Source organism: Delphinapterus leucas, chromosome 13, assembly GCF_059928025.1.
Source record: "Delphinapterus leucas isolate spDelLeu-1000000601 "Yukka" chromosome 13, BTC_Dleu_Yukka2, whole genome shotgun sequence".
In the NCBI taxonomy this organism is placed as follows: domain Eukaryota; kingdom Metazoa; phylum Chordata; class Mammalia; order Artiodactyla; family Monodontidae; genus Delphinapterus; species Delphinapterus leucas.
In genome coordinates this window covers 62425598-62445144 of record NC_143141.1, presented here as the reverse complement: position 1 = coordinate 62445144, position 19547 = coordinate 62425598, and the positions used below count along the sequence as shown (strand labels likewise).

The 19547-nt window shown below is 41.8% G+C and overlaps 1 long non-coding RNA gene across 1 annotated transcript in view; it reads left to right on the top strand.

The window, feature by feature from the left end:
• LOC149747770 (uncharacterized) overlaps window positions 1-19547 on the top strand; it is a 255263-nt gene that overhangs the window by 23539 nt on the left and 212177 nt on the right. The gene's annotated exons all lie outside the window — the stretch shown is intronic.

The window sequence follows — 19547 nt, the reverse complement described above, 5'->3', positions numbered from 1 at the left end:
TCACTCTTCTCCCTTCCGGTAAGGGCATACCTAACTAGGCTATTGAGTTCAAGTCAAGTAATTACACTTAAGATATTATAATTGTCATTGAGAGAAGTTTTAATAGAGCATAAAATATGGCCATTTGGCCTAGGAAGCGAGGTCAAAGTAGACTTCAGATCTCTTTCATCTATTTTGTCTTCTTTGGACTCTACTTCTCTTTTTCCTTCCTCCTGAAATGAATATTCTGTTTGGATTCTCATTTCTGGATAGTGCCTCTCAAACCATCTACCTTATTTCATTTATTTTTTATTTATTTTTAATATAAATTTATTTATTATTTTTGTCTGTGTTGTGTCTTCGTTGCTGCATGCAGGCTTTTCTCTAGTTGTGGCGAGCGGGGGCTACTCTTCGTTGCGGTGAGCAGGCTTCTCATTGCGGTGGCTTCTCTTGTTACAGAGCACGGGCTCTAGGTGTGCGCGGGCTTCAGTAGTTGTGTCTCGCGGGCTCCAGAGTGCAGGCTCAGTAGTTGTGGCACACGGGCTCAGTTGCTCCGCGGCATGTGGGATCTTCCTGGACCAGGGCTTGAACCCGTGTCCCTGCATTGGCAGGCGGATTCTTAACCACTGCGCCACCAGGGAAGCCCTATTTCATTTATTAAAGCTTACAGCCTCTATTCCCTACTCCCAGCTTAGATTCCTAAATACCACAGGAAGAAAGCTCTGTTCCTGCTTCGCAGGGAAGGGAAAATGGGACTCCCTCTATCCCTACAGTACTTTTGTTTTTTGCATTTCATTCCAGTTTTTATATACATAGATAATTATATATATTATATATGGCAAGTGCCTATCTATCTAACTATAATTTAGATATAATTGACTTACAACACTATGTTAAAGAACAGAGATTCTTAGCCATAAAAGTCCCTCATGAGTACATTTATGCTCTCTTTCCAAGAAGAGAATTTGTACATTTCATCATATTTTCAAAAGGATCAGAGACCCAAAAAAGGTTAAGGACTGCTATTTGAGAGCCTTTGTGGGATTCTGTTTATCTTTCCTCTGAATGTTTTGACATTGCATCTGCTGTGGCTAGCCTCCCTCCGGGCTACTGCGATCCCTAAAATAGCACATCTCCTACTCTCAGGATCCTCTTCACTTCCCCCTCTCCCCCAGCCATTCCTTGGGTCACACTTAGGTTTAGAGAGGCAGTTCCACTTTTTAATTTTACCTCCTCTGTGGCCCTGCTTTTAGCTGAATAAGCATTCCTACCACAGCCCTCTGAGTCTCGCTCCAGACTCTGCTGGACCCACGTGGGTGTGCACCCCCCAGCTGGAGCCGCGGGCTCACTGGCTCACCACTCCCGTGGTCCCTTTGGCTCCTCTTCCCTTGATCAGACTCCGATGGCCTCTGCTGGGCTTCCTCCCTCAGATGGGTGGGTTCCCTGTGCATATGAATCTTCTTCTTTTTGTTCTTTTCTGATACAGCAGGTTCTTATTAGTCATCAATTTTATACACATCAGTGTATACATGTCAATCCCAATCACCTAATTCATCCCACCACCACTCCCACCACCCCGCTGCTTTCCCCCCTTGGTGTCCATGCCTTTGTTCTCTACATCTGTGTCTCAATTTCTGCCCTGCAAACCGGTTCATCTGTACCATTTTTCTAGGTTCCACATATATGCGTTAATATACGATATTTGTTTTTCTCTTTCTGACTTACTTCACTCTGTATGACAGTCTCTAGATCCACCACATCTCAACAAATGACCCAATTTCGTTCTTTTTTATGGCTGAGTAATATTCCATTGTATATATCTACCACATCTTCTTTATCCATTTGTCTGTTGATGGGCATTTAGGTTGCTTCAATGACCTGGCTATTGTAAATAGTGCTGCAATGAACGTTGGGGTGCATGTGTCTTTTTGAATTATGGTTTTATCTGGGTATATGCCCAGTAGTGGGATTGCTGGATCATATGGTAATTCTATTTTTAGTTTTTTAAGGAACCTCCATACTCTCCTCCATAGTGGCTGTATCAGTTTACATTCCCAGCAACAGTGCAAGAGGGTTTCCTTTTCTGCACACCCTCTCCAGCATTTGTTGTTTGTAGATTTTCTGATGATGCCCATTCTAACTGGTGTGAGGTGATACCTCATTGTAGTTTTGATTTGCATTTCTCTAATGATTAGTGATGTTGAGCAGCTTTTCATGTGCTTCTTGGCCATCTGTATGTCGTCTTTGGCGAAACGTCTAGATAGATCTTCTGCCCATTTTTGGATTGGGTTGTTTTTTTAATATCAAGCTGCATGAGCTGTTTATATATTTTGGAGATGAATCCTTTGTCTATTGATTCATTTGCAAATATTGTCTCCTATTCTGAGGGTTGTCTTTTCGTCTTATTTATGGTTTCCTTTGCTGTGCAAAAGCTTTGAAGTTTCATTAGGTCCCATTTGTTTATTTTTGTTTTTATTTCCATTACTCTAGGAGGTGGGTCAAAAAAGACCTTGCTGTGATTTACGTCGAACAGCGTTCTTCCTATGTTTTCCTCTAAGAGGTTTAGAGTGTCCAGTCTCACATTTAGATCTCTAATTCTGAGTATATTTTTGTGTATGGTGTTAGGGAGTGTTCTAATTTCATTCTTTTACATGTAGCTGTCCAGTTTTCCCAGCAACACTTATTGACGAGACTCTTTCCTCCATTGTATATCCTTGCCTCCTTTGTCATAGATTAGTTGACTATAGGTGCATGGGTTTATCTCTGGGCTTTCTATCTTGTACCATTGATCTATATTTGTTTTTGTGCCAGTTCCATACTGTCTTCATCACTGTAGCTTTGTAGTATACTCTGAAGTCAGGGAGTCTGATTCCTCCAGCTCGGCTTTTTTCCCTCAAGACTGCTTTGGCTATACGGCGTCTTTTGTGTCTCCATACAAATTTTAAGATTCTTTGCTCTAGTTCTGTAAAAAAAAAAAAAAAAAAAAAAAAAGCCATTGGTAATTTGGTAGGGATTGCATTGAATCTGTAGATTGCTTTGGGTAGTATAGTCATTTTCACAATATTGATTCTTCCAATCCAAAAACATGGTATATCTCTCCATCTGTTGGTATCATCTTTAATTTCTTTCTCAGTGTCTTACAGTTTGCTGCATACAGGTCTTTTGTCTCCCTAGGTAGGTTTACTCCTAGGTATTTGATTCTTTTTGTTGCAGTGGTAAATGGGAGTGTTTCCTTAATTTCTCTTTCAGATTTTTCATCATTAGTATATAGGAATGAAAGAGATTTCTGTGCGTTAATTTTGTATCCTGCAACTTTACCAAATTCATTGACTAGCTCTAGTAGTTTTCTGGTGGTATCTTAAGGATTCTCTATGTATAGTATCATGTCATCTGCAAACAGTGACAGTTTTACTTCTTCTTTTCCATTTTGCATTCCTTTTATTTCTTTTTCTTCTCTGATTGCCATGGCTAGGACTTCCAAAACTATGTTGAATAATAGTGGTGAAAGTGGACATCCTTGTCTTGTTCCTGATCTTAGAGGAAATGCTTTCAGTTTTTCACCATTGAAAATGATGTTTGCTGTGGGTTTGTCGTATATGGCCTTTATTATGTTGAAGTAGGTTCCCTCTGAGCCCACTTTCTGGAGAATTTTTATCATAAATGGGTGTTGAATTTCTCAAAAGCTTTTTCTGCATCTATTGAGATGATCCAATGGTTTTTATTCTTCAGTTTGTTAATATGATGTATCACATTGATTGATTTTCGTATATTGACGAATCCTTGCATCCCTGGGATAAATCCCACTTGATCATGGTGTATGATCCTTTTATTGTGTTGTTGGATTCTGCTTGCTAGTATTTTGTTGAGGATTTTTGCATCTATTTTCATCAGTGATATTGGTCTGTAATTTTCTTATTTTTTTTGAGGTACACGGGCCTCTCACTGTTGTGGCCTCTCCTGTTGTGGAGCACAGGCTCAGCGGCCATGACTCACGGGCCCAGCCGCTCCGTGGCATGCGGGATCCTCCCGGACCGGGGCACAAACCCCTGTCCCCTTCATTGGCAGGCGGACTGCCAACCACTGCGCCACCAGGGAAGCCCTGTAATTTTCTTTTTTCGTAGTATCTTTTTCTGGCTTTGGTGTCAGGGTGATAGTGGCCTCATAGAATGAGTTTGGGAGTGTTCCTTCCCCCACAATTCTTTGGAAGAGTTTGAGAAGGATGGGTGTTAGCTCTTCTGTAAATGTTTCATAGAATTCACCTGTGAGGCCCTCTGGTTCTAGACTTTTGTTTGTTGGAAGATTTTTTATCACAGTTTCAATTTCATGACTTGTGATTGGTCTGTTCATATTTTCTATTTCTTCCTGGTTCAGTCTTGGGAAGTTTTATCTTTCTAAGAATTTGTACATTTCTTCCAGGTTGTCCATTTTATTGGCATAGAGTTGCTTGTAGTAGTCTCTTAGGATGCTTTGTATTTCTGCGGTGTCTGTTGTAACTTCTTTTTCATTTCTAATTGTATTGATTTGAGTCCTCTCCCTCTTTTTCTTGATGAGTCTGGCTAATGGTTTATCAATTTTGTTTATCTTCTCAAAGAACCAGCTTTTAGTTTTATTGATCTTTGCTGTTGTTTTCTTTGTTTCCATTTCATTTATTTCTGCTCTGATCTTTATGATTTCTTTCCTTCTGCTAACTTTGGGCTTTGTTTGTTCTTCTTTCTCTACTTCCTTTAGGTGTAAGGTTAGATTGTGTGAGATTTTTCTTGTTTCTTGATGTAGGCTTGTATAGGTATAAACTTCCCTCTTAGAACTGCTTTTGCTGCATCCCATAGGTTTTGGATCGTCATGTTTTCATTGTCATTTGTCTCTAGGTATTTTTTTATTTCTTCTTTGATTTCTTCAGTGATCTCTTGGTTATTTAGTAATGTATTGTTTAGCCTCTATGTGTGTTTGTTTTTTAGGTTATTTTCCCTGTAATAATTTCTAATCTCATAGCATTGCGGTCAGAAAAGATGCTTGATATGATTTCAATTTTCTTAAATTAACTGAGGCTTGATTTGTGACCCAAGATGTGATGTATCCTGGAAAATGTTCTGTGCACACTTGAGAAGAAAGTGTAATTTGCGGGTTTTGGATGGAATGTCCTATAAATATCAATTAAATCTATCTGGTCTATTGTGTCATTTCAAGCTTGTGTTTCCTTATTTATTTTCATTTTGTATGATCTGTGCATTGGTGTAAGTGAGGTGTTACAGTCCCCCACTAGTACTGTGTTACTGTCGATTTCCTCTTTTATAGCTGTTAGCAGTGCCTTATGTATTGAGGTGCTCCTATGTTGGGTGCATATACATTTATAATTGTTATATCTTCTTCTTTGATTGATCCTTTGATCATAATGTAGTGTCCTTCCTTGTCTCTTGTAACATTCTTTATTTTAAAGTCTATTTTATCTGATATGAGTATTGCTACTTCAGCTGTCTTTTGATTTCCATTTGCATGGAATATCTTTTTCCATCCCCTCACTTTCAGTCTGTATGTGTCCCTAGGTCTGAAGTGGGTATCTTATAGACAGCATATATATGGGTCTTGTTTTTGTATCCATTCAGCCAGCCTGTGTCTTTTGGTTGGAGCATTTAATCCATTCACGTTTAAGGTAATTATCGATATGTATGTTTCTATAACCATTTTCTTAATTGTTTTGGGTTTGTTTTTGTAGGTCCTTTTCTTCTCTTGTGTTTCCCACTTAGAGAAGTTCCTTTAGCATTTGTTGTAGAGCTGGTTTGGTGGTGCTGAATTCTCTTAGCTTTTGCTTGTCTGTAAAGCTTTTGATTTCTCCATGGAATCTGAATGAGATCCTTGCCGGGTAGAGTAATCTTGGTTGTAGGTTCTTCCGTTTCATCACTTTAAGTATATCGTGCCACTCCCTTCTGGCTTGTAGAGTTTCTGCTAAGAAATCAGCTGTTAATGGGAGCTCCCTTGTATGTTATTTGTCCTTTTTTCCTTGCTGCTTTCAATAATTTTTCTTTGTCTTTAATTTTTGCCAATTTGATTACTATGTGTCTCAATGTGTCTCCTTGGGTTTATCCTGTATGGGACTCTCTGTGCTTCCTGGCCTTGGGTGGCTATTTCCTTTCCCATGTTAGGGATGTTTTCGACTATAATCTCTTCCAATATTTTCTCGGGTCCTTTCTCTCTCTGTTCTCCTTCTGGGTCCCCTATAATGCAAATGTCGTGGTGTTTAAATTGTCCCAGAGGTCTCTTAGGCTGTCTTCATTTCTTTTCATTCTTCTTTGTTTATTCTGTTCTGCAACAGTGAATTCCACCATTCTGTCCTCCAGGCCACTTATCCGTTCTTCTGACTCAGTTATTCTCCTATTGATTCCTTCTAATGTATTTTTCATTTCAGTTATTGTATTGTTCATCTGTTTGTTCTTTAATTCTTCTAGGTCTTTGTTAAACATTTCTTGCATCTTCTCGATCTTTGCCTCCATTCTTTTCTGAGGTCCTGGATCATCTTCACTATCATTATTCTGAATTATTTTTCTGGAAGGTTGCCTATCTCCACTTCATTTAGTTGTTTTTCTGGGGTTTTATCTTGTTCCTTCATGTGGTATATAGCCCTCTGCTTTTTAATCTTGTCTATCTTTCTGTGAATGTGGTTTTCGTTCCACAGGCTGCAGGATTGTAGTTCTTCTTGCTTCTGCTGTCTGCCCTCTGGTGGATGAGGCTATCTAAGAGGCTTGTGGAAGTTTCCTGATGGGAGGGACTGGTGGTGGGTAGAGCTGGCTGTTGCTCTGGTGGGCAGAGCTCAGTAAAACTTTAATCTGCTTGACTGCTGATGGGTGGGGCTGGGTTACCTCCCTGTTGGTTGTTTGGCCTGAGGCAACCCAATACTGTGGCCTACCTGTGCTCTTTGGTGGGGCTAATGGCAGACTCTGGGAGGGCTCACACCAAGGAGTACTTCCCAGAACTTCTGTTGCCAGTGTCCTTGTCCTCACGGTGAGCCACAGCCACCCACCGCCTCTGCAGGACACCCTCCAACACTAGCAGGTAGGTCTGGTTCAGTCTCCCCTGGGGTCAGTGCTCCTTCCCCAGGGTCCTGATGCACATACTACTTTGTGTGTGCCCTCCAAGAGTGGAGTCTCTGTTTCTCCCAGTCCTGTCAGAGTCCTGCAGTCAAATCCTGCTAGCCTTCAAAGTCTGATTCTCTAGGAAGTGCTCCTCCCATTTCCGGACCCCCAGGTTCAGAAGCCTGACGTGGGGCTCAGAACCTTCACTCCAGTGGGTGGACTTCTGTGGTATAAGTGTTCTCTAGTTTGTGAGTCACCCACCCAGCAGTTATGGGATTTGATTTTATTGTGATTGCACTCCTCCTACCATCTCATTGTGGCTTCTTCTTTCTCTTTGGATGTGGGGTATCTTTTCTGGTGAGCTCAAGTGTCTTCCTGTTGACGATTTTTCAGCAGTTAGTTGTGATTCTGGTGTTCTTGCAAGAGGGACTGAGAGCACATCCTTCTACTCTGCCATCTTGGTTCAGGCTTACCCTACAGTACTTTTTATTACACTATTTGGCAGAGTTCCTAACCATAGGGATGCTATTAATAATCTGTTTATTGCCATATACTGTATGAAACATACCTTCACATGCCTGAGACCTTGTCTACATGGAGATCTTGGTTAATCCAGTGCGAAAACTAGCTTGAGCTATTCATTTTACATTGATTCAATAAGATGTTTTACCAAATGGATTGAATTGGCAGGTTTTAGATGTGAGTACACAGAACATCAGCACTAAGCAGGTAATACTTAAACATGAAGTTGAGTTCACTTACGTGTTTATCACAATAAGAAAAAGTAACATTTACCATCTTAACCATTTTTAAGTGTACAGTTCAGTAGTGTTAAGTGTATTCACATTGTTGTGAAACAGATCTCTAGAAGACTTTCATCTTGAAAAACTGAAACTATTGATATATACCCATCAAACAACTCCTTTCCCCCCTCCCTGCAGCCCTTAGCAACCACCATGCTACTTTGTTTCTATAACTTGAACGACTTTAGATACCTCATGAATGGAATCCTACGGTCTTTTTGTGACTGGCTTCTTTCACTTAGCATAATGTCCTTGAGGCTCATACATATTGTAGCATGTGACAGGATTTCCTTTTTAAGGCTGAATAATATTCCATTCTATGTATATGTCACATCTTGTTAATCTGTTCATCTGTCGGTGGACATTTGGGCTGCTTCCATCTTTTGTCTGTTAACAGTGCTGCTATAACCATGGGTTTGCATATGTCTCTTTGAGACCCTGCTTTCAATGCTTTTGGATATATGCTCAGAAGTGGGATTGCTGGATCATATGGTAGTTGTATTTTAAATTTGAGGACTTTCCACACTCTTTTCCATAGTGGTTGCACCATTTTCCATTCCCACTAATGGTACCCACGGGTTCCCTTTTCTCCACATCCTTGCCAACACTTGTTATTTTCTGTTTTGCTGTTGTTTTTGTTTTTGATAGCAACCAGCGTAATAGGCATGAGGTGGTCTCTCCCTGTCCCCTGCACTTTCTTTTTTTTTGTCTTAAGGATGAAACCAGTGTTGTGGGGAATTTCATCTTCATTATTAAAAGCATTAATAACCTAATTTGGGAGAAAAGTAACATATTAGAGACAAGATTTTTCCCTACCCTCTAGGGGCCTCTAATTTAATAAAAGAATCATCACTACCTGTATAAACTTCATTTACCCTTTGGCTTGCAGATAATATAAAAATTCTTTGAATAAACCAGCTCCTAGAATTTGAATATTTAGGCAGAGTAAATTCTAGAAATTTCTTGTCTAGTAGTTCATGGTGAAAAAATATGGAATGTAATGGTTTTTGAAAAACACGGTAAAAAGCCTAGTGATTTGGGGGTGGGGTGGTGCCAAGGGATGGGTGACTGGAATTTGGGCCAAATTGAGAATGCAGTTGCCGAGTGAGCTGTGCCTTGGAGAACCCCAGAGGCAAGAGTGACATGAGCAGATAGTCAGAAGAGCAAATTTGCTTGGAAGGTGTAGAAAAGCTGGCTTGAGGAGCTGAATGAAAAAAGGAAATAAAGATTCAAGTCATGAGGCATAAAGCGCTGTGGGAACCCATCATCTTGTCTGTATCTCCAGTTCAGTGGTACGCCGATAGAGGCCTAAGGGAGCTGGTGGAGGAAAAAAATCCCCTTTGACCTAAATGTTGAGGTTTCAAGAAGGAGATGGGTAGTTCTTTGAATGTGTGCTTCACAGGCAGAGATGGTCAAGGTCTCGTCTGTGGATCTCACTGCAGGGGCAGAAGGGAGGAAGTGCAGGGTTATGTCTTCTGGTTTGTTCACGTCTCCTTTTGATCTTCACGACGACTTTCACCTTGGCTCTTTCATAGTTTGTCCTGTTATGTGCAGGCTTTCTGGCACAGGAAATGGAGTACTTGTTCCAGAACACCAGCATCTGTTCTGTCATCTTTCTAAAGGAATAATAATGTTTCATCTTTTAATCCTTGTGTTCTGTTGCTAACATCGTGAATGTCCATGGCTTGCCTTGCGTTCTTTGACTCTTGTGCTGTATAATTTTTTAATGGCTATGTGTGCCTATTCTTTCTCCCAAATGACCTCTTTCACCCTGTTAGACTTGGGAGGAAGATTGAATGCTGGCTATTTTATTTGGCTTTTGTTGTTTTTCTCAGCGGAAACGAGAAAAGAGTCTGTTGGTTTAATGACACTGAATTCCTTCAAGAAAATCTTAGTTATAGAGCCAAGAAGTTTTTTTCCATTGCCTCATCCCTCATGGTCCTTTCAATTTTACCTTCTGTGTAACAGTTAGATTTCATTTCATTACCTTCCATTTCCTATGGAAGGCTGACAGCGATCCTTAACCAGATTCAACAGCCCATTTTATCTCTATCATTGTTTAAGATGTAAGAATTTAATCAAAGCTGCGCTTCAGGAGAACTGCTAATATTCTGTACATAAAAGTTTCCTGATACTTATTGGGGTTTTAGGAGGAATTAATAAACAGCACCCCCTCTTATCTGTTTTCTATTTAAAACTTATTAAAAATGATATAGGAGTTTTTAAAAAATAAGGATAAAATGTTTTATTACTGACAAAATTGGCCTGGACGTACCTTGACCTGGCACCTGGTAGCCAACTGGGTTTTTTAAGTTACTCCCTATTCCTCAAGCTGAAACTTATCTGACTGCTCACAAGTTACCTTTCTATGTCTTGCAGCTACTTCTCCCCTCACAGTGAGGATTTCCTGTTTCCTGTTCTTGACTGACAGGAACTGCCCCTACATTTCCTTCTGCCCCAGGTGGTACTTGCCCCTCCTCTTCTCTGGGGCAAAAAATAGAATGGCTGCAGAGAAAGAACAATTATCAAGAAGGACAACTATGCTAGGAAATACTTAACAAATATTCTGAATGGCGTCTGGTCACAATTCTGTCCCTTCTGCCTGCCTGCCACCCCAAACCCCATGCTTGCTTTCCCAGAACATATGGCGCCGATTTTTCACAAGTGACCTCTTTCACCCTCTTAGGCTTAGCCTTTGCTTGGGAGGAAGAAGAAAAGCCATAAGCCCATGAGATCTTTAGAGGGTCCATGGCAGTGTCACACCTTGAATTACAGGCTAAACATCCAGGGCAGTCAGATGCTTGCCGAGAACACAGATGTTTCCAAAAGCAGGACGAATCACTGCAATTGGTGAAGCTAGAAGGGTAGGTTTTGAGTAGGTCTAATTTTACAAGATCTTGGTAAGTTCTATAACTCTACACACAGAGACAGAAAACTAAGTAACTTAAAGATGGAATTTTCCTGCTTTTCTATCAAGCACACCTTGTTCACACCCTTCTAATAATCATCAGGTTTAATGATGTTTATTTTCTCTTCTGAGATGAAGATAAAATGGAGAAACTATGACTATTAAGCAAGTGTCAGTAAGATCTGTGTGTTCTTTTCCAGAAAGAGGAAATTCATGTATGGTAACCACTGGAACAAGTCACTTTAGGAATTCATGCAAGAATCTTCCCCCTAAATTGGGCCGGCTGCTGTCCAGCACCGCTACTCAAGTTCTGAGCCTGCTCTGTCCTGGGCCACTTAGAGTCAGGATTAGCCGAGTCGTGGTTATCTCTAGTAGGCAAAACACTTCTGTGGATGTGCGCTCTGCATCTCGTTCTCTATGCCACTCCCTTGAGCCCACAGGCAAAGTGTTGAGCATGGGGGGCGATCCTGATCACAACCTGGTGTTGGGGGGGGCGGGCAGCGGGTCAGGGGGAGGGGGATGGGAACTCTAGAAGAGGGATTGTGGACTCCACTGCCCGTGGCGCCAGGCAGGAAACATAAGTAATCAGGTATCTAAAAATACAACAGTAGCACAAGATGGCTTCCAAAGGCAAGCTCCATGACGGGGAAGACAAAAGAGAGTGGTGGGGAGTGTGGTGAACGGGGAGCACAGTCCTGTCTAGGGAGGCGTCCTCTATTCAGCTCAGGCAGAATGTTGGCTCAAGTACTGCTGGGATCTCTGAAGTCTAACTCTTAAAGGATGGAAAATAATTCAAGTATTTAAAAGCACTAAGACAAGCACAAGGAAATATGTCTGCAGGCAAATGTCACTGATTTGGGTCATTATAAAAAGACCCAACGTTGTAAAGCGAGAGAGGGCTTGCAGGACTAACACACAAGAAGCCTGGGCTTTCTCTTAATATTTATCTTCTCTCCACATATTCCCTCCCACCAAGCCATAGTTTTCTCTAACTCAGGCTGCCTTTGATTAAGATAGTAAAAAGAGGGGCTTCCCTGGTGGCGCAGTGGTTGGGAGTCCGCCTGCCGATGCAGGGGACGAGGGTTCATGCCCCGGTCCGGGAGGATCCCACATGCCGCGGAGTGGCTGGGTCCGTGTGCCATGGCCACTGAGCCTGCGCGTCCGGAACCTGTGCTACACAGCAGGAGAGGCCACAACAGTGAGAGGCCCGCGTACCACACGCACACAGAGAAAAAGATAGTGAAAAGATATAGAAGGAATGAGGTTCTCAGCCCTTCTTTTAAGGAGAAAGATTTGAAACCTGTGACATTTGTATCTTCATGGCCGTCTCACTGATTTTTCACACGGAACCTCTTCAAAGGTCACAGACCTGTGTTCTGTGTTGGAACCACAGACACACATGTCTACTTATACACATACAGAGGAGAAATTTAATTCACACATAATCTTGTTCTATGAAATAGAAACCAGTTCCACTTCTTCAGGAGATACCTGAGTTGTTGACATACACCAGAGCTCTCAAGAGGTTTCCTGCCGACCCCAGAGATGCAGCAGATGTCACTCAGGATTAGTTTAAAACGTTACGTTTGAATGTCGGCAGACAGGCCTCTCCAGGTTTTCTCAGCCCCCAGTCCTGTGGTCCACCTCTTGCCCCACACAGTGGTCTGACCTGCATGAGCCCTGTGGCCATTTGGATTTGTGACTCCTGACTGAAGTATACTTTTCGAAGATCAATCATGAGAGAAATAGATTCCGCACTATATAATCTCACAACCTCTTCGCCGTCAATATAGACAAAATAAGGTTTACTCTAAAGAGTCATTTGAGTTTAACATGAAGTGTAGCCAGTTACTAACTCCTCACTTCATGTGTTTTCTGAGATGCTATTTTTACTCTCAATGCTGCCAACCCCCTCTCCGCTCTGAAGACACCAATCATTTAGGATTATTTTAATTGTATGTAAATCCCAAAGATGCAAAATTTGGAATACAGGCTATATTTGGCCTTAAATGCTTTGGCAGCTGGGTGGGGAAGAAACAGTGTTTAAAAAATTTTAAGAAGTCTCTACTCCGTGGTGCCCCGGAAGCCCCATCCACCCTCTAACGTCCTGTAGCCACAACTGCTTCAGACATAGGTGCTCTCAGCCTGTTGCCTGTGAACATCTGGGTTTGTGGCCCCTGCTTGCTACAAATATAGGGGTTCAGGCTATAGCCCTAGTCAACTGCTTCCCCAGCATCACCATCAGGAGCTTTTGGGATAGTGGCCATAGATTGATACTAGGGTTGACCACTCTGAAGACTTGGACCCTCTCTAGGTTGCATCTTCCAGGCTCTCTGAATACTAGAGAATCCCTTGTTCTGAGATCTCAAGAAGCCTCAGGAAGTCAGACTTCCAGATGGAGGTCTATGTCTGAATTCTACTCTTCATCCTTCCATGAAAACATTGTATGTCTCCACAGTGTATGTACCTGTCTGTCACAAGGGTAATATCTTTAAAATTTATTAATTCGCTTTCTGCTTTTCCCTTTCTGGATACAAGCTCTCTAGCTCAGCCTTCCCCAGGAAGCCATGGGGCAGAGGGATGGGCTGGGGAACAGAATGTATTACAAAAGAGATGCTGAGGGAAAGAGCAAGGGCATGCTCAGATTTTGATACTTAAAAATAGGTTGTGAGCCATGATACAGTCTTGAGAAATGTTTCCATTCCCTCATCTCCCCTTAATAGTCACACATACAACTGGATGGATCAACAAATAAGCCGAGTCCTTCTAGCTGTGAGGAAGATGCCTTGTTTGTTCACGCCAGCTGGCTCCTCTGAGGGGGGGTGGGTGGAGAGGACAGGATGCGGGAGAATTAAGAGGGCGCCTAATAAGCACCTACTGTATAGCACAGGGAACTCTACTCAATACTTTGTAATGGCCTGTGTGGGAAAAGAATCTAAAAAAGAGTGGATATATGTATTACTGATTCACTTTGCTGTACACCTAAAACTAACACAACATTGTAAATCAACTATGCTCCAATAAAAATTAAAAAAAAAAAGGATGCCACCTCTGTCTGCTGTCTTGTAAAACTGTGCAGAGAATAGAGAGAAAAGGGAGGAGGAAGATGGTAAGACGTGTGCTACTCATTTTTCCTTCACCAGGTTTAGGCTTGAAGAGAGACAGGTATGTGGGGTAAGTGAAGCTAATGCCAGACAGAAAAGGCTCCCTGTTCCTTGTTTCTCTGGAGCACGGCTGTGGGAAAGCATGCCGAGTGCTCAGCGTCGAGAAGCTGGTACTTGAGCCTTCCTGAGTTGCCCTAATTCCTCTGTTAGGATTGAGAGCCAGTGGGTCCGTGAAGGGGGCTGATACAGCAGCGGTGACCCTCGACTGAGGATGGAAGTAGCTCATGGCCTGAATCCCATAGCCACCAAACTATGGTGAGTCAGCACAGAGCACCATCTGAGTCAGAAGAATGAGCCTAAATGACACCAGCTTCAGCAGGGAAGGCCAGCAGAGCCCAGGGACCTGGGCCGACTAGGACTATTGTTCTAGAGGTCAGGCCTGTCAATGCTCACAGAGCCCCAGTACAAGATCGGGGGACCCCCCCCCCAATGTCCCCAGGGACTCAAATACTTGACTCCCCCATCCACCTTGATGCCAAGTCAGGGAGAGAGGCAGGGGCAGGTAGAGGCAACCTGGGACGCTGAGCATCCTTCCCTAGAGAGACTGAATGCTATTCTGAGGAACCATTTAAATGATTGAATCAGATTATGTCTAAAGTGGACTGAGAAGACGTTAGGGACTTGGAAGAAAGATGATATTAATCATAGACTAATTATTTGTCTACCTTGCACATCTGAGTTGTGTGAGTTAAATTTTTTGACCCTGTTGTACGTATAGACAGATGGAAAAAGTCTGGTCCTTCCTCTAAGAAGTCAGCACAATTTTTAGCTAGGGGAGTTTTTAGCTAAGGGAGTTAATTAGTTAGCTAGGGGAATTAGATGAACGTTTCAAGCCAGGAGACTGTCATTTAGAAAATTATCTCTTGTACTTAATACATAAAAGGTACAAGCCAGCTATGAAATACTGCAGCCCTTTTGAAGGCCAGCCACCAATTCTTTGCTTACTGAATAATATATCTGTATAATTCTTTGTTTATAAGACACTTTCATAAGAGAAATCTCATTTTACCCCTTTCGTGGTAGGAATTCCTGTGAGCTAGATAGGCATGCATATTTTATAGAGAGATTGTAAGGCAGAGCACTAAAGTCATTCGCCCAAGGTACGGAATTTGTAAAGAGTGTAGCTAGGACTTCACCTCACCTCAGATTCCAGGTCTGGCTTCAGCCCAGGGGCCTCTTAGTTTGCTGTTACCAACTTCTAGGCTGGTGGCGCACCCAGAGGTGGACAGATGTCAATGCAGTGTAAGGAGAATTGTGATAGTGGTAATCATAGGGCTGTGAGGTATGGTGGTAGTGTCAAAGAGCTCGAGCTAGTGAAAGATGGTGGACCCAAGCATGCCCTGAGCCTTTCTGTCAGGTCGATTGCACATCCTGGAAAGGTGATGGTTCTGTAAAAGATGGATTCTGTCAATTTGACCTGTTTCTTATGTATTGATATTAATCATTGAAAACACTCCCTTTTTAGATTCCTCAGGTTGCTGAGACCTGATAAGGGCTCCTGCGTCTCGAGGTCAGTGTGGCTCCATAGAACAGGAGAGACCAGGAGTGCTGTGGCAGGAGCGTGTGTTCCACACTTGGGTCTTGACCTGAGAGGGTTTTGGAAATGTGTCAACTATGAAACCAGGACATGTGTAAATGGAAAATGGGGTATTTGTGAGAGTTGACTCCATCCAATGGACAAGAACCCAGTGTAGGACCCTTGGAGGGTGGACCGAGGAAGCGTTCAGGAGGAGAAATGCCCAGGCTGAGGCATGAAAGGCAAGTGGGCATTGACCAGGCAGAAGAAAGAATACCTACAAAGGACAAGAAGTGAGAAGGGAAAAAGTAACATTGATACGACTACAAGTAGGCTAGCTTGGCTGGACCATGTATCGTCGTCTACCTCTTATAATCTATCTGGAGATATAAATGGGCCAGATTGAAAAGACCCTTGAGACCCTGTTAACCATTAAAGACGTTAAAATGGCAAGAATCCACCACTTCACACGGTGGGCTCGGCACAAAGGGTTTTATAGGTAATTCAAAGCACAAGTTGACTTTGCTGTATCTAAGTGTTTCCAGAACATAGTAAAAAAAAAAACAACAAAAACTGCTTGAATCATTGTACAGGGATAGATTACCTTTGATATGCAAACCAGACAACACAAGAAAAATAAAATTATAGGACCATTTCCTTTATGAACATAGATACAAGAATCTTAATATAGTGCACAGACAAATCTAATAGCATTTTTAATGCATCGTGATTAAATATAGTTTCTCAAGAGAAGGGTGATTCAACATCAGAAAATTTATTAATGTGGTTTACTGCACAGACTGAAAGACAAAAATATCAGAATTAGCTCAGTGATTCCTATTTGCTATGCTCTTTCTTTAAAAAAAATATTTCTTTCTGGATAGGCTTGAAAGTTGAGCTTTAATTTTTATTCTGTTGGTTACTCCTAAGTTACTGAAAGCTGTATTTTCAGTTATTTCCCCTATCACTTTATAAAGTGTGTCAGTGCTTATGGCTCCCAACCAACACAAGGGTAGGACTTATATAGCACACTCTCATCTTCCTATGGCCTCTTCCTGCCCCACCTCCATTTCCTAATTCCTTTGTTAGTATTTTAAGGTGTTTTTCCCCCCCCAGATTGTTACAATTGTAGTTTTTCTTTTCCTGTTGTCCCTTTCGATCGCCCTCACCTGCACCGCCGTCTCTGCCTCCATCCTTCCCACCTTCCATCTTCCGTCCTCCTCTTTATTTAAACCACGAACTTCATGAATTTCTTTTTTTTTGCTTACTTCCCCATATCTCTTTGCTTCCTTCTGCATTCATTTCTCTTCTTCCTGTAGAACATCTTTCAAACGGCTTCAGTGATGGTGGTTTTTTTTTTTGACATCTCACAAGTCTGAAAATGTCTTTAGTGTGTCTTCATTTTCAAATGCTAGCATAGTAGGATATAATATTCTAGAGTTAACCATCTTTCTTTTCAGCAGTTTGAAGATACTAGCACTTCGTGTTCATGTATCCAGTGCAGCTGAGACAACTGACATCAGTTTCAGAGTGTTTTTGGAAGGAGATTTGCATCCCTCATGTACTTCAGAAGCCTTCGTCTTAATTTTTTTTAATTGGAATGGGTCTCAGTAATGACTGTCTTCTCAAACTTCCTTGCAGTTGGAACTCTTCCCATCTGTGGCCTCAGGTCTGTCTTTATTTCTGGAAAAGTCTCATCAGTCATTTTTTCAAATAATTTCTCCCCTTTCTCTTTTTTGGCACTCCTGTCCTTCATATCTTTTATCTTTATGTTTTCTTTTTCTATACTTATGTCCTTCATGATGTTTGGGTTGAGGAACTCTCCCAGGAATCTTTCAGCTCACTGATCTGTGATTTAACTTTGTCCATTCTGCTGTTAATTCGTTCTGCTGAGTTTTCATTTCAATGTAACAACTTCCATATCCAACTTAAATTCAGTGACGTTCCAATTCTTTTATCCCGCTTTTATGTGTTCAAATTTATTTGGCTTTATGTTCTGTCAGTTCTATGTATTCGTTGTACTGGTTTAAAATCGTCCCATTTAGTTTTCTTCATACATAGGTGGTTCTATTAGTTGTGCTTGTGCTTCATAGATAGTCAAGCTTGACCCGACTGTCTGCCCTTAGCAGCTCATGACCACAGCCCCACAGCCTGAGCAGAGCATCTCATTCTACTGTGGGCCTATCAGCCCCGGTGTCCTAAAGGGAAGATATTAGGCAGTGTTAAAAGCAGCATGTTTGTGTTTCTCCCCAAGTCCATTTATTGAAGCTCTAACCCCCAATGCCATGGTATTTGGAAGTAGAGCCTTTGGGAGATAATTAGGTTTAGAGGAGTTCATGAGGGTAGAGCTCCAGTGATGGGATGGATTAGCGTTTTGTTTTTTTTTGTTTTGCTGTACGCGGGCCTCTGACTGTTGTGGCCTACTCCCGTTGCGGAGGACAGGCTCCGGACGCGCAGGCCCAGCGGCCATGGCTCACGGGCCCAGCCGCTCCGCGGCATGTGGGATCTTCCCGGACCGGGGCACGAACCCGTGTCCCCTGCGTCGGCAGGCGGACTCTCAACCACTGCGCCTCCAGGGAAGCCCTGGATTAGTGTTTTTTATGAGAGGGGGAGGAGACTGGAGCTGCTCCCTGTCTGCCATGCGAGCGCCCGGGGAACAGGCAGCCGTGTGCGAGCCCGGAAGAGCACTCTCACCAGAGCCTGACTGTATTGGCACCCTAATCTTGAACTTGCAGGCTCCAGAACCATGGGAAATGTGTTACTTATTGCCGCCTAATCTATGGTGTTTTGTTTTGGTAGCCTAAGCTAAGACAGGCACTCAGAAACTCCGATGGGATCTTCATGTGCTTGGTGGATAATTCCCTTGAAGACACTTACCTGTTAGGCACACAGCCTGGCAGGAATGATGAGGGTGTGGCTAATTTAGTGTGTATGAAGTTCTTTCACTTTAGAGAATTAAAAAAACCCACCACTGCTTTATTTCCCATAAAAGTCATTTGTAGGGTGGAACACACAGCATTAGTGCGGTTAAAGCAAATAAAAATGTGAAACCAAAAAGTGAGCCAGAGCTAGTGGAAAAGATGAGGAAAGGAAAGACTGTGTAAGCTGTCTGAGGCAGAAAGAAACATTTATGGATATTAAAATGTAAATTCATGAAAAATCTATATCTTTAGCTCTTTATCCAATAGCTTGAGGGAGAAACACATTTTTTATTCTGTCACTACTTTGACTTCATAGCCTGTCAGTCTCATCAACCAAACTGAGACAAATTCTCTTGAAAACCAGTAGGAACCCAAAGTAAACCTTCAGGGCCATTATCCTCTCTGCTGTCCTCTGCTAATGAAGTCAGATGCATTTTCAAATAAACCATGGATTATCATTTTAATGCAAACTCTCCTCATTTGCACCTAAGAGGAAAGCAGCAAAGTCATCACTTGGGTTAGCTACAGCCAGCAATCAATAATTCTATCAGCTCTTTTCTGGCAAGTTTATTGTCACCCTTGCATTTTATTTCCCTAAAAAATTTCCTTATTTTCTACTCGGTGCTTTACTTCTAAATACCTCACTTTCTTTCCCCATAGGTTCCTTTTGTAATACCCCATCTTCTGTATGTCTGCTTCTTGTATTAATTTCAGGAAGCATTATTTAAAATACTAGTGTGTTTAGGTTGAACGAAGAGATAGAAGTGGGTAATGGTTTTTATAGTAAATAACGTTGTGTATGTGTAAAATAGGGTTAATCCCAGTGCTACTAAAAAAAAAAAAAAAAAGTATGTGTAATTCGAATTTGAGTGGTAATTGAAATGTTTACTTGTTTGCATGTTTTTCTTCCCTAATAGAAATTACATAGTATAAGATTGGAAACCTTGTCTTATACATCTTCATATCGTAGAATTTAGGTGTTTCTTATCCCTAGTAGAGGTTCAATAATGTTTTTAAAATTCATTAATGAATGAAGATGTGAATTAGCCGTGATACTTGAGGTTGACTAGGATCTTCCATAAACTATCCTTGTAACGTTATTGTAAAAGCTAAGAAATGGGAGATGTCAGTTGCCCTTGAGCTTAAACCCTGAGATTTCAATTTTGTAGCTGTATTATTTATCAAATTGCTG